Genomic DNA, 14,212 nt, shown 5'->3' on the forward strand with positions numbered 1-14,212 from the left:
CTTTCACTTAGATCCTTCCTGAGTTTCAGATGGTATTGTGGACTGAATATTTCTGATGCCCCAACGCCAAGTTTATATGTGAACCCCTAATCCCGTGTGGCTGTCTTTCAAGGTAGAATCTATAAGGAAGTAATTAAGGTTAGTTGTCTTTCAAGGCAGGGTCTATAAGGAAGTAATTAAGGTTGGTGGTCTTTCAAGATAGAGTCTATCAGGAAGTAATTAAGGTTAAATGAGGTCAAAAGTGTAGATCTCAGATCCAATAGGATGAAGAGGTATGAGAGATCTTTCCCCTTCTCCTCTCCCATCCCTTCAGCAGTCAAACACTAAGGAAAAGTTATGTGAGGACATAAGAAGGTGGAGGTCTACAAGCTAGGAAGACTTCCTTTATTTATCACTTCCTTTCTGTTTGAAGCATTTCCTTTAGTCATTTTTTAAGGGTATTTATGTTAAATGACAAATTCTCATAGTTTTCTTTTATATGACAACATTTTTATTCTCCCTTCTCTCCTGAAGAATAGGTTTCTAAGACATGGAATTTGCAGTTAACAGTCCTTTTCTCTCAGCACTTGAAATATACTGTGCCACTGCTCCCTGTCCTGCATTGCTTCAGATGAGAAATCTGTAAATCAAATTGGTATTTCTCTATTGAGAAAGCCTTGCTTCCATCTGTTGATTTTAAGATATTGTCTTTGTTTTCAGTGTTTAGAATTGAATTCTGATGTGTCTTGACATGGATTTCTTTAAGTTTACCTACTTGAAATTCTCCTAGTTTTTTAAATCTGTAGTTTTTCAGTTGTGTCCGACTCTTTGCAATCCCATGGACTGTAGCCCATCAGTCTCCTCTGTCCATAGAACTCTCCAGGCAAGAATGCTGAAGTGGGTTGCCATTCCCTTCTCCAAGGGTTCTTCCCAACCCAGGGATTTAACCTAGGTCTCCTTCATTGCAAGCAGATTTGAGAAGTTATCAACCATTATTTCTTCAAATATAGGACTCTGATGATATGATAGATTGTTTGTTATTGACTAGTTTATTTAGATCTGAGTTAAAACTCTATTTAAGCCATTTAGGAGCTAAATTATTTGGGTAAAATATTTCAGATTGATTGATTGATTTCTATAAAATGAAACATGAGGCCAGTCTATATTTGACCTCTGTTGCTTTAATCAGCAAACACGGCCCTCCTTCCCCATCCTCAATGAGACCTTATATACACAGGCATACATTATTTTCTTTGGAGAACTTCTTTTTCCTCACTGTATTTGGTGACGTTGCCGATTATAATACCATTGCAACCTTTACCACACTCCACAAGGATTGAATTTTGTCCATCCTAAGAAATAAGCTGCATGAGGCATCAGCATTATCATGTTTACCCATGCCTGGAACAATGCCTCATCCAGGAGACTAATTATTATTCCTTGCATGTATAAATCATAATGACTCAAATCCCAATGATATTTCTTTCCCAGTGCAGTAAGGTGACAGAACCCTTGAAGATTTGTAGTCAGTGCTGGTGAGCAACTGGCTCTATAATGAGGAGTAGGAATTTATTGCATTAGCAATCTAATTGTTCTGCTTCTTTATTGCTTATTCTACATTTCTCCCTCTCCACTTGGCTACATCTATCTTACTCTGCATGTCTTTATCTAGACTATCTTGGTATTTTTTCCCTTAAGTCCCTAAACTTCTTTATTTCTCCATTCTCTCTCTTACGATCTCTTGCCCCCTGATATTTTTTTTAATGTTTCTCTTTTGATTCTTATTTCTGTATTTTATTTTTCTTACTTTCTCCATTTTATTTATTTTTTTACCCAGCGTCACTGGTACCTCCATTCACTTTATTTTTCTCATATAAAGCTATGTGGTGGGCACAGCTGGAGCCTGGGTCCTCTGCACGGAAACTTAGGTGTGAGTCTTTACAAGATGGTCAGTGAATTCCTGGTAGAGAGACTTGGTGAACAACACTGTCTCTTTCCGCAGATTGGGGTGAGATATCTGTAGGTCTTGGAAAGGGGATTAAAGGTGTCCTTGGCGAAGCTGCCCAGGGTGGCAGTGCAGCCCCTGGCACAGGTGTGTAGTTGCTGTTTAGTTGTTAAGTCATGTCTGACTCTCTGCGACCTCATGAACTGTGGCCCACCAAGCTCCTCTGTCCGTGGAATTCTCCAGGCAGAAATACTGGAGTAGGTTGCCATTTTCTTCTCCAGGGGATCTTCCTCACCCAGGGATCGAACCCAAGTCTTCTGCTTGGCAGGTTGATTCTTTACCACTGTACCACCTGGGAAGCCCAGCAGAGGTGTAGCTTAATACAAGTCATCAGCAGCAGCTTTTTGGGCACAGATGATACCAGTGCTGGCAGCAGGTATGAGGTGCACCAGTGCAGAACCACAGCAGCCAGTCACCTTGCAAGAAACAGTATCGGGCTTACTGATCTTGTTAATTACGCCAGTAGCCTCATTGCATGATGATGGACAGCTTGGTAAGAATGATGGCCCCATGGATAGCAGAGGCTGCCTCCCTGGAGTACTTGACACCCACAAGTGGTTGTGACCCCATTGGTGACAAATGCCGAGACCCTGTTCTGCTGGCCAGCACAGATCTGCTTTTATAAAGGGATAATCTTTGAAACCTTGTCTCTGAGAGATGCCACCAGGAAAAAGTCAATGATCACAGATTCCTTGATGGGCAGAAAGAAGACATAAACCTCCTCCAGGGACTTAGCTTCATGTCCTTGACCAGGCTGCCCAGCTGGGAGCCACTCCTTGTCCTCTGCTCTGGCCCCAGATGTTGCCAAAGCCTCCGTGGAAGCCACTGTGGCCATCCATCCCAGGGGCACCCCTCAGCCTGTGGGGCCTTCAGGCACTCTTGCAGCATCAGTATCATCTACCATTTGGTGCTTTTGGGGAGAAGAAGCTTACCTTCCCCATTTTAATTTTCTTGCTTCTTATCTGTCTTGCCAAATCTTTATCTCTATTCTGTATCAGATCACAATAGGACTCTAACCCATATGTGTTTAGCATTTACTAGTTATTCAGTATTTATTTGCTATATCCTAGAAAAAAGATATAGCTTCCTCTTTCTAACTGAAAGAAGTCATTTAATGTATTAAAATTAATATATGTAATTTAAGATATTATGTACAAACTAATAAAGTGTTTTATATATCTAAGTTAAGTACTAGAATTAAATATATTTATATAGGGAAGACAACGAGACTTTTTATTCGTCTCCAGCTCTTGATTAATTTTGCTTTTCTTATGGATTAAAGGCTGCTCATAGGAAAGAAATTGTGATCCCTCTCATAAAATTGCATCTATGACGTCTTTTATTTAACCAGTGTTAAACTCCCAAACAGCAACTGTGATAAGCAGGTCTGATGAGAGCCGTGTTGATTAATTTCCATAGGCAAGAGCATCTGGTTTTAGGAAACTGAACAGGAAACTCTCAGCGTTAGCTCAGCATCTAGGGTATTCATTGGCTGGTGAATAGTGACCATGCATATTAGCAGTCAGAACTATCCAAAAGGCAGAGCACACCATGGTCAGTGATCTGGCTGTGTTGTCAAACCTATTCTTTGGCTAGAGAATGATTCTTTATTCACGCCACTCTCCAGACCTCAATTCTGCCCTTGTCTGTTCTGCTCTGCTACAGAACCACCCCCAGTAGAAAAGACAAAGGGAAGTAAGAGTGCCTGTGTTTCTGTCTATGGGGTGGCCGACAACATGACTTCGCTCAGACTTTCCAGGCATCAGCTCTGTAGCTCCAGCTGATCCCTTTGGCCATGTGTCCTCCCCAAACCTCTTGCTCTTCTGCCAACCTACCCCAAGTAGTGCTTAGTGCTCTGTTTTCCATCACAGCCTTAGCAGAAGAATGTTTTTTCTTATGGTGAATCAACACAATGATCTCTCCCAGTGGAGGATTTTCAACCTTGAACCTTGGCTCTCATTTGGGAATGAACATTGGAAATGAATCTGTTCCCTGGGGTCCTGAGATGCTCAGAGCTCTTAATTTCTGCTCACATCTCCACCCCCATGTCCTTGATAATACGTGCTCAGGGCCCACAAACATTTCATTGGAGAGCTTAGTGAAGTATTTTTCTCCTCCTTAGATTACCCTATAAATATTGAAATTGGACAAGATCTTTCAAAGTACTTAAGTGACATTTTGTTGATGTACACATGGGGTGAATAAATTTGCATCTATTAGATAATTATTTATCAAGCTAATTGGCCCCAAACCATCAACTTCTTTTCTTTTTTTAGATAAAACCTACTGTTTGCAGAGAGAAGGTTTTTTTTTTTCAAACTTGAGTTCTCCTGGGACTGCTTGCAAAACTGGATTCACAGACTGCAAAAGTGCTTTGTGTGCTTTTGCAGTGAGGAAGGCAAAACTGAGATCTCTAGCATTAAATAATAATTTTATGCTGCAAAACTTGTGTGTGAAGTACTGACATTCTATTCCCACGATTACTCAATTAATGAAGCCAATTAGTGCACATTGTGCTTTGTAGTCGCATCAGCAGGAACTAAATGAGCCTTTTGGGATGTTTGTGGATTTAGTTGATTTCAGGAAAAAGAGTTGACTGATCAGAGCATCTGTTGGTGGGAAACAGTTTGCACCCAAATAGGAATGAACCATAAGATTGAACAGATGCTGTTCTGTCTTCTTAGTGCCTGGATCATGGTGCGATGTTATCAGTTAGTTTCCTATCAGGAAAGCCTTAAATATAGTCAATGGAAACTGTCAGAGGCCTGCCACAGCATTCTACATCAGCAGGGCAGTGTTTATTCTCTACAAGGCTTACAGTCATTGGCTTCTCAGCTATCTCACTAATCAGTTAAAAAACAAACTACAAAATAACCAGTAATTTAAAAAACTGACTTGGAAATTAGTTTAGAGAATAACTTGAAACCCCTTTACATACATCTTGTAGTTATTTCAGTTAATTGTGGTATTGAGATGTGATGATTAGTTTTATGTATCAATCTGACTGAGCTAAGGGTGTTTACCCAGGTGGCTGGTAAACATTTTTTTCTGGATGTGTCTTTGAGGCTATTTCTGGAAGAGATTAGCAGTTGAATCAATAGACTGAGTAAAGCAGATGACTTTCACCAATACAGGTGGGCATTGTCTACTTTACTGAGGACCTGAAAAGAACAAAAAAGTGAAGGAAGAACACATTTGTTCTCTTTGCTTGGAACATCCATCTTCTGCCCTCACCCATCAGCACTTCTGAATCCTAGGCCTTTGAATTTGGCCAGAATTATACCATGAACTTTCCTGAGTCTCCAGCTTGTCATCCACTCTCTGTGGATGACAGACCATAGGACTTCTTAGCCTTCATAAATTTGTCAGTCAATTTCTATAATTTATCTTCTATCTATTTCCTATTTCTCTGGAGGACTCTGATTTATATTATATGTGGAAAAACAAAGAAAAAGGGTGGTGAACAGGAACTCTTATTTCCAGAGGATAGACCTCACAGTTGCAGTCTTTCTGGAAGAAATCTGTTCTGTGTCTCTCTCCACATTATAATGCAGGAGATCTGCAACACTTATCAGGCAAAAGTGGGTTTCAATCAGGTATGTCCCCACGTAGGCTGTGTGACCTTGGGTAGGTTACCATGAGAATAAAGCATAATATATTTTGATTTTTCTTATATAAAGTGAATATATATATATATATATATATATATATACACACTTGTTTCACAGGGTTAGATAAAAATAGCATATGTTGTAATATCATTTTTGTTGTAATGCACATTTTCTATGTTCTAAGGTATCAGATTATGTAGACAATCAATTTATTGATTTGCAAGGAGATGAGGGAAACAAAAAAGGGCTTTAATTGAATAAGTTGGTTGTAAAGATGTTTTCTGATGCTGAAAATGTGAAAAGGAAAACTGTATGTTCTTGGTTTGAGATAATATCATAGTATATGCAAAAGAAATATTTACCTTCCTTTTGCTTTCACATTAAAAAGGCAGATACCAGAGAGCAACTCATCAAGCATTCAAGGAGACTGAAATTCCTTGATATCTGTTTATAAGATTTTTTTTTTTCTAATCTGAACATTTAAAATCCAATGTACAATAATAATCAAAGAATCTTAGTTTGAGATGTGAGAGTATCTCAAGTGGCTTTTATTTCTTGTGTTAGGCTCTCAAATAAAAGTTAGTTTCTGTTTTATAATTCACACTTAATTAGTCCTTTTTTTGTGGAGTCAAGAAAGAAGGTATTGCAAAGATTCTATTATTTAACTACTGAAAGAACATTTCTAGCACAATAAATAAATCACAAACCCAAGACATTTTACTATGCATAATTATCATGAAGCCTATTTTTATTTTCACCCAAATGAGGCATGAAGTTTTGTATGTGCTTGTGTTGCTTTTAATTTTAGCAGAAGATGGGGCAGTAGAGAGAGCTTTGAGGGAAAAGTGTTGCTGTCTTGTAAAATTATTTTTACGTAGTTGTGGTTATTTATTTCATGTGTACTCATTGATTGAAGCCAAAGAAATTGCCAGATAAGAGCTGGAAGAGACAGGATTTGGAAATATAGAAGACAGAAATATTGGACTTTTGAAGATAGAGAGGGGGAAATTTTATATATATATATATATATATAATATACTATTTATAAGTGAATAGTATATGTTATGTGTATATATACACTTACACACCTACTGAAAGAAAAAAGAGATACAGATGATTCATTGTTGTTCAGTTCCTAAGTCATGTCTGACTCTGCCACCCCATGAATTGCAGCACATCAGGTTTCCCTGTCTTTCAATATTTCCCAGAGTTTGCTCAAACTCATGTGCCTCGAGTCAGTGATCCCATCCAACCATTTCATCCTCTGCTGTCCTCTTCTCTTGCCGTCAATCTTTCCCAGCATCAGGGTCTTTTCCAATGAGTTGGCTCTTTGCATCAGGTGGCCAAAATATTGGAGCTTCAGCTCCAGTGTCAGTCCTTCCAGTGAATATTCAGGGTTGATTTCCTTTAGGAATGACTGGTTTGATCTCCTTGCAGTCCAAGAGACTCTCAAGAGTCTTCTCCAGCACAATTGAAAGCATCAATTCTTTGGCGCTCAGCCTTCTTTATGGTCCAACTCTCACATCTGTACGTGACTACTGGAAAAACCATAGCTTTGACTATATGGACCATTGTTGGCAAAGTGATGTCTCTGCTTTTTAATACACTGTCAACTGATAGACAACACAAAAATATTCTCTCTGGGAAATCTAAAAATTTGACCCTTAAGGAGGTTGCTCTTATGCACTTCTCCCCCTCCACTTCCAGTGTTTCTATGCATCATAGCTCAGGAATCTTTGACATTCTGCTTGAATCTGAGCAACATGGAACCACCTGCCTCATGCATATGCATCCATAATAGGGCTGGTGGTGCTTTTGTGCCCCTCTTTTGTAATCAAAATTTTATGTCTTCAGTTCCAGAGTTCATGGCAATTTAAAGTATATCTTCTTTCAAAATCACTCAAGAAGCCTCTGCCACAACTTTTTAAAGCAAAATTTTAATTCTCTTTATCATCAATGTGTATGTATGTTCAGTCGCTGAGTCATGTCAGACTCTGTGAGCCCATGAACTGTAGCCCATCAGGCTCCTCTGTCCATGAAATTTTCCAGACAAGAATACTGGAGTGGGTTGCCATTTTCTCCTCCAGGGGATCTTTCTGTCCCAGGGATTGAACCTGCATCTCCCAAATCTCTTGCATTGGCAGGTGGATTCTCCACCACTGAGTCACGTGGGAAGCCCTTTCTCATCAACAAATAAGTGTAAATGCTAAAACCTGCCATTTTATTGAACAGTTGCTATGTTCTAGGCAGTCACCTTATTTAACTATCTAATTTAGCTCCTATTCCAGTCTTATGAGACATAGATATTGCTATAAAAATATCACTTGAGCCCATGAAATTAATTGAATCATGTCACAGCCAAGGTGGTCAGTCAATGAACATTACTTTTGCTTGGTGAAGACTGAGGGAGCTGATAGAGAGAAAGATCCTTAAGGGTGGTTTAATTCACTGTTCATATTATAGAGCAGGGAAAATGAGTCCCAGAGTCAGAAAGTGATGTGACCAAGGTCTCATTGGGGTGTGTATCAGAGCTGGGAACCAAACACAGGACTTCTGACTTTCATTGTCGTCTTTTCTGTGGAACCAGGCTGCTTCGTGGAACAGAATGGCAGCAGGCTGACTGAGGTGTGGCTGGGTGTAGGTCCCCAAACTGCTAATTAGGTGTCAATGTTACTGAAGTTCCCTGGAATCTGGATCAAGAATCGGAGAATGGATTTGGGAAGCCACTCATCTCCTTTCTGGATTAGAACGTCTTGTCACTCAGGCCCCTTCACTCCCTTTGGCCCTTTTGTCAGATGTTCAACGATGATACTTAGAGTAAGGCATGATTAGATCAACTACAGGATAAGAAATAGGATAGTTGCAAAAGCCCATTAAAGAAAGGACCTAGAAAGTGGAAGCATTTTAGGAGACTAGGGACACATTTTCCTCTTCTTTGCTTGCCGTCCCTCTAAAATGACTATCATAGAGAGCAGTTACACTTTCTGAGAGAGCTTTGCTAAAGTATCATCGTTTTTTCCCCATAGATAAATAATTTTGTCAAGCAGCTTTTTTGTTTTGCAGGAGGGTAACTGATCTCCTTAGGGGGAAAATGTTGCTTTAATATACCATTTGGAAGATGGAAGTCCTTGGATCTATTTAACAATTACTATAAACATGTTTACAAAAGACAGGTGTTCAGAAGGATCACTTATTAATTTTTACCACATTCCATTGAGTGCAGAGATTTACATACAGTTATATTGTATTTCCTATTTCAATATCCTAACATTCTCTTTGATTCTCTTAAAATGTGTAGTCTGTGTCGGGATAAATGATCTAAGGACTTCTAATTGAACAACAAACAATGCCAAATATCTACCTTCACGGAGATCCAAATACTTTGTCTTAAAGGGTCTTGATTCTTCTGTTGCTGGACTCAAAAATTGAGGCTTTTCTCAGGAGGACTTGCTCATAAAACTCTAGAGAGGATGTTGGTGGGGCGGCAGCCATCTTTGACTATTCCCATAGGGATGGTCAGCCTCAAAGCTATAGCATGAAGCTCTTAAATTATAAAATTATTTATGACACTAGTTAAAACAGTAAAGCAGGCTTTATTCGAGACTATTGCAACAGAAATAGGGACTATTGTGATGGGGTTGTGCAGTCTGGGAGAGATTAGGCTCAACTCTAAAGAGAGCAAGGACAAATGGAAATTTATAACCAAGGAGTAAGATGGGAACCCATGGATAGAAACCTACAACAAGAAACATCATGGGTAAGGGTATAAATCTGGCTCAATTAACTTAATAGGATTCTTGCTGAAGGTAGGACAGGGTTATCAGATACTGAGTGGGGATTCTGGTTAAATCAATTTGACAGGATTCTTGCTAATATTGAGTAATACAAAGAAGGGCATGGAAATTAAAAAGTTGAAGTCTAGTTGGGAAAAGGATTCAGGGAAGTCTGATTTAAATGTGGGCAAAAAGAAACTCTGTTAGGGCCATGCCAAGAATATTGCAATTGGAAACTCTGAGTTAAAGGGGGTGTTTCAGATAATCAGGCAGTGCTCTTGGAAGCTGAGATGTCAATCCTCCCTCTGTGGGCTGGTCTTGTCCCAACATGTCAGTGTTTTTAACGAAGCTCTTCCATTTATTTGAAGGGATGTCATATAGCAGAAAGGATATGCCAGTCCTAGGATATTCCAAAGAGCAAGAACATATGGAAGTGGCAAGGTAAGAACTTGTATACATGTAAATAATAGGTTATCAATGATAGTGTGGGGAAGAAGCATGTTGGTGCTCATGCGGTGTGCTGAGTCGCTCATGGTTGGGGTTTCCCAGCAAACACCAGCAGACACAGTTTCCAGCAGACTGTGTTTCCCAGCAGACACACAAACATGCCAGGTTCAAGTTGAAGCTCTCTGTCAAGTTCACTGACTAACTGGCTGCATATAATCCCTTCCTCCTGTTCAGAAACCCCATGAAGGTGGGTATGCCCTAGGGAGTTCTAGAAGTGAGTGACATGAAAGTCATTCAGTCATATCCGGCTCTTTGCGACCCCATGGACTATACAGTCCACGGAATTCTCTGGGCCAGAATACTGGAGTGGGCAGCCTTTCTCTTCTCCAGGGGATCTTCCCAACCCAGGAATTGAACCGAGGTTTCCTGCATTTCAGGAAGATTCTTTACCAACTGAGCTATCAGGGAGTTCTAGAAAGGCAAGACCAAAAGCAGATATGGTCTATAATATTCCTGTAGTTTATTAAGTATAACATATTGGGTCTCAGGTTTTTTCTCACTGGTTCCCCTAAAGAAAGTTGAATCTTTTCTACTAGGGTGATGAGTTTAACTAGAATCATCACATGGTGCTGCTGATCGCCAGAAATCCCTTATCTTGGTTCCTCTTGGATCTGGGGGAAGAAAATTTTTTATGTGTTTTCTCACTGGTTCCTGTCTTGATCCTTTACCTTGTTAGACTGTGTTCCTAGGGCCCTTCCTCACTGTGGCCTCTCCCCATCTGGCCCCTTTCCTCTCAATTCACAGTTCTTGCCCAACTTGATTCCCTTTTAACCAACTGACCTTACGGGTGTATTTAATTTTGCAGCTGGACACATACTGAATAAATCTTGTCAGTACTTACTGACTGTATATTCAACATTTTCTCCTTTTATAGATTATGTTATTTACATTCTCAAATCCTTTGTATGACTTATAAGGAATCACAAGTGTCATGGGAGAGAAGAAATAGCTCAGGTGCCATACCTTTCTGGATTTTTTTTTTTTTTTCACTTGGAACCGGTAGATTTGCGAGAACAAATATGAGTTTAACAAATAAATAGAAATACGCAATTGCTTGTAAAACAGGCAGCAGATGGGCTTTGCAAAGCATTCATTTGACTTGCAGTCCTATGGAACACGTGGTGCTTTCATGGGTACTGATTCTAATCAGGGAGTTAGGATCTTACCACTGTGAAGATGTACATCATTCTTAGTAGGACATCATTCCTGTCACAGCCTTGCCAATGATGGAAAGACAGTAATCACCAGTTATAGAAAAGCAAGCACTTATACAAGAGTCCATTACCATAAAGGGAACTAGAGGAAATAGGCTGGAGAGATGCAGGCAGATTTTTCAGTTCAGCTCCTGGAGTTCATATTTCTTCCAGTTAACTGTAAATAATCTCGCCACTGAGGATCTCATTTAGTCATGCTTTTTTTTTTTTTTTAGGAAAGATATATTATTATAATTAACATACCCTCATAGAAACCTAGATGAGTACACTTAAAATGGGTCACTTATTCTGACTTTCTTGATTTAATGCCATTTCGCCTTAAAAAAAAAAGAATGTGCACAGTAATTTGCTGCTTCCTCTCACCATCTGTTACCATAAGCTCATACACAAAATATAGCTATAAATCATAGTCACTAAAACTTTACTCTTCTTGTCACATTAGATGTTTTCATTAGGGTGTGTGTATATGTTTGTGTTTATAAATTCACATTATCTTTACTTTCTGTGTGTTTTTCCTCTAGATAAGGAATAAGGAATAATAATATTTGCAGACTTTAATTACAAGGGCAAACCTTAGAGCACAATGCCTTTGAACTTCTAAGATAGCTAAGAATTTCTAACCATAACCAGCCCTTTTTAAGCAACTTCTCTGTGGATAAAAGTGGGTTCATTTACCTGACTTTGCTATCCTCTTTTCGGAACCGATGCTTTTGAAATGTACTGTTGGAGAAGACTCTTGAGAGTCCCTTGGACAGTAGGGAGATCCAACCAGTCCATCCTAAAGGAAATCAGTCCTGAATATTCATTGGAAGGACTGATGCTGAAGCTGAAACTCCAATACTTTGGCCACCTGATGCGAAGGACTGACTCATTTGAAAAGACCCTGATGTCGGGAATGATTGAAAGCGAGAGGAGAAGGGGATGACAAAGGATGAGATGGTTGGATGGCATCACCAACTCAGTGGACATGAGTTTGGGTAAACTCCGGGAGTTGGGATGGACAGGGAAGCCTGGTGTGCTGCTGTCCATGGGGTCGCAAAGAGTCAGACATGACTGAGCAACTGAACTAAACTGAACTGAACTGAATCATTACAGGACAGTCTTTGAATACAGTCCAAGTTAGTGCATCTGCATCTGCTTAGGGACTAAACAGAGGAGCTCTCATCACCAGCTGATTTACTTCGTTAGCACATAAATGTCTTTGCTATCAGTCTCTCCATAATGCTTTTGACCATGTGTTTGTAATACACTGTTATTGTTTAGTCACTCAGTCATGTCCGACTCTCTATGACCCCATGGAATATAGCCTGCCAGGCTCCTCTGTCCATGAGATTTTTCCAGGCAAGGATACTGAAGTGGGTTGCCATTTCCTTCTCCAGGGTATCTTCCCAATCCAGGGATCAAACCCACATCTCCTGCATTGGCAGGTGGATTCCTTACCACTGAGCCATTTGCAATATGTGGTATAATACAAAGACAAACCAAATGAACAAGACAGGAAAAAAAAGTTTCCACAACTATTCTCTCAAGGGGAAAAAAAACAAAAAATGAGTTCATCTCTTTGACTACAGTGTCACCTAGATGGAACATCAAAGAAATAAACTTTGTAAACTTATCATAATGCCCTGAACTGAAACCAGTAACTTAAAAATCAAAGTAGGATAGATAATTCATCCATGAATTCATCCATTCATCCACCAAAATGATTTGTATGGTGGTAGTCAATTACCTTTAGTCTCTCTTTTGAGTTTGTTATCAGCAAGAGTTCTGTGTGTTGGATTTGGAGAACTATATAATTCAGCATGGATAATAATTTTATTTTACTTGCTGAAGGGGAACGATAAGTCCCTCAATATGCCACAGAGCTATTTTCTCACTTTCTTTCTAAATTCTGCATGGTAAAATGAATTTTTTTGCTCACACCTGTAACATTCCACTGTCACCTTGGCTGTGTTGTGCTGTTAAAAATTTAAATCGCTCTGGTGAATAGCCAATTGTGACCTTTCTTTTTATAGAAGATGTATGCTATTCCCAATTTTGCTTGGGCTGTAGCAGCTTCCAATGCAAGTGAATGCATGTCTTCTAAAATGTCACTAATAAACTCCCTGTCATTTGATGTTAGAGTAAGATATCACATAAGAAATCACATTTATATTTCAACAAAAATCATCAAATAAAAACCGAGATCAAATGAACCAATGTATTTTATTATATTCCCACATTAAAGTAAAATGTGTGTGTGTGGTGATTTATTGATGGGAATTAAACTGTGGCATCTCGAGTCATTTTATTTTCACATTGAAAAGAGGCTATTACACTAATCTTTGTTTTTCCACATACAGACAAGACTAAGAAAGGTAAATTTTGGGCCAAAAAATTAGACCTCATAGTGCAAATAAATAAGTCCTATACTGGAGTAAGGAAATCTAGATTTTAACACCATCCTGGCCTTTTGATACCTGTATGACTTTGAGGAAATCACTCTCTCTGAGCCCTTATTACTTGTCCATAACTGAGAGATATCAATTCCTATTCTATTGCCTTGGTTTTTCATGTGAGGTAATATTCTTAGAATCTGTGAACTGCTACTCAAATATGAGGTGAATTTATTTTAAATTTGAACTAGATTATTGACCAAAGGCTAAGCCAATAATGGGGCCACTGTTGATGTCAAAATATCCCTTTGTCAATGGGCCCTACCTGTTATTTGTATTTTTATTAACCATTCCACTTTAAGACTAGCAACAGCAGATAAGAATTATTCAAGGCAGATATTTTGCTGACTCTGAGGTTGGCTGCTGGTAGCAAATAAAAATAAGGACTCTTAACCACTGTCTTTGAAATGTTGAGAATTTTTCCTGGAACTTCACACATACTTCATTTCTCACCAAATCTCTGCAGGAAATTTCCACTATGCAGTTAACAGATATACAGATAGTCAATGAAGGCTCAGAGATGATACCTTGCTCAGGCCGTAGAGTTGGTTCCAAGCAGAGTCAGAATTAATTTCAGGCTAGAACAGCAGTCTTGTTAATGTGTCAAGCTTTTGACAAAGTCCTTAACAACAGAATGTTGTTGCTAAAATACTAAACAATGCTTGATCCTACAGAGATCCACTAACAG

At 39.1% G+C, this 14,212-nt stretch overlaps 1 pseudogene; it reads right to left on the bottom strand.

Annotated features, from left to right (window-relative positions):
- Positions 1–1,858: 1,858 nt before the first annotated feature.
- On the bottom strand, positions 1,859–2,819 carry LOC102287308 (small ribosomal subunit protein uS5 pseudogene; annotated as a pseudogene).
- Between the last annotated feature and the right edge of the window lie 11,393 nt (positions 2,820–14,212).

Source organism: Bos mutus, chromosome 11, assembly GCF_027580195.1.
Source record: "Bos mutus isolate GX-2022 chromosome 11, NWIPB_WYAK_1.1, whole genome shotgun sequence".
Lineage (NCBI taxonomy): Eukaryota > Metazoa > Chordata > Mammalia > Artiodactyla > Bovidae > Bos > Bos mutus.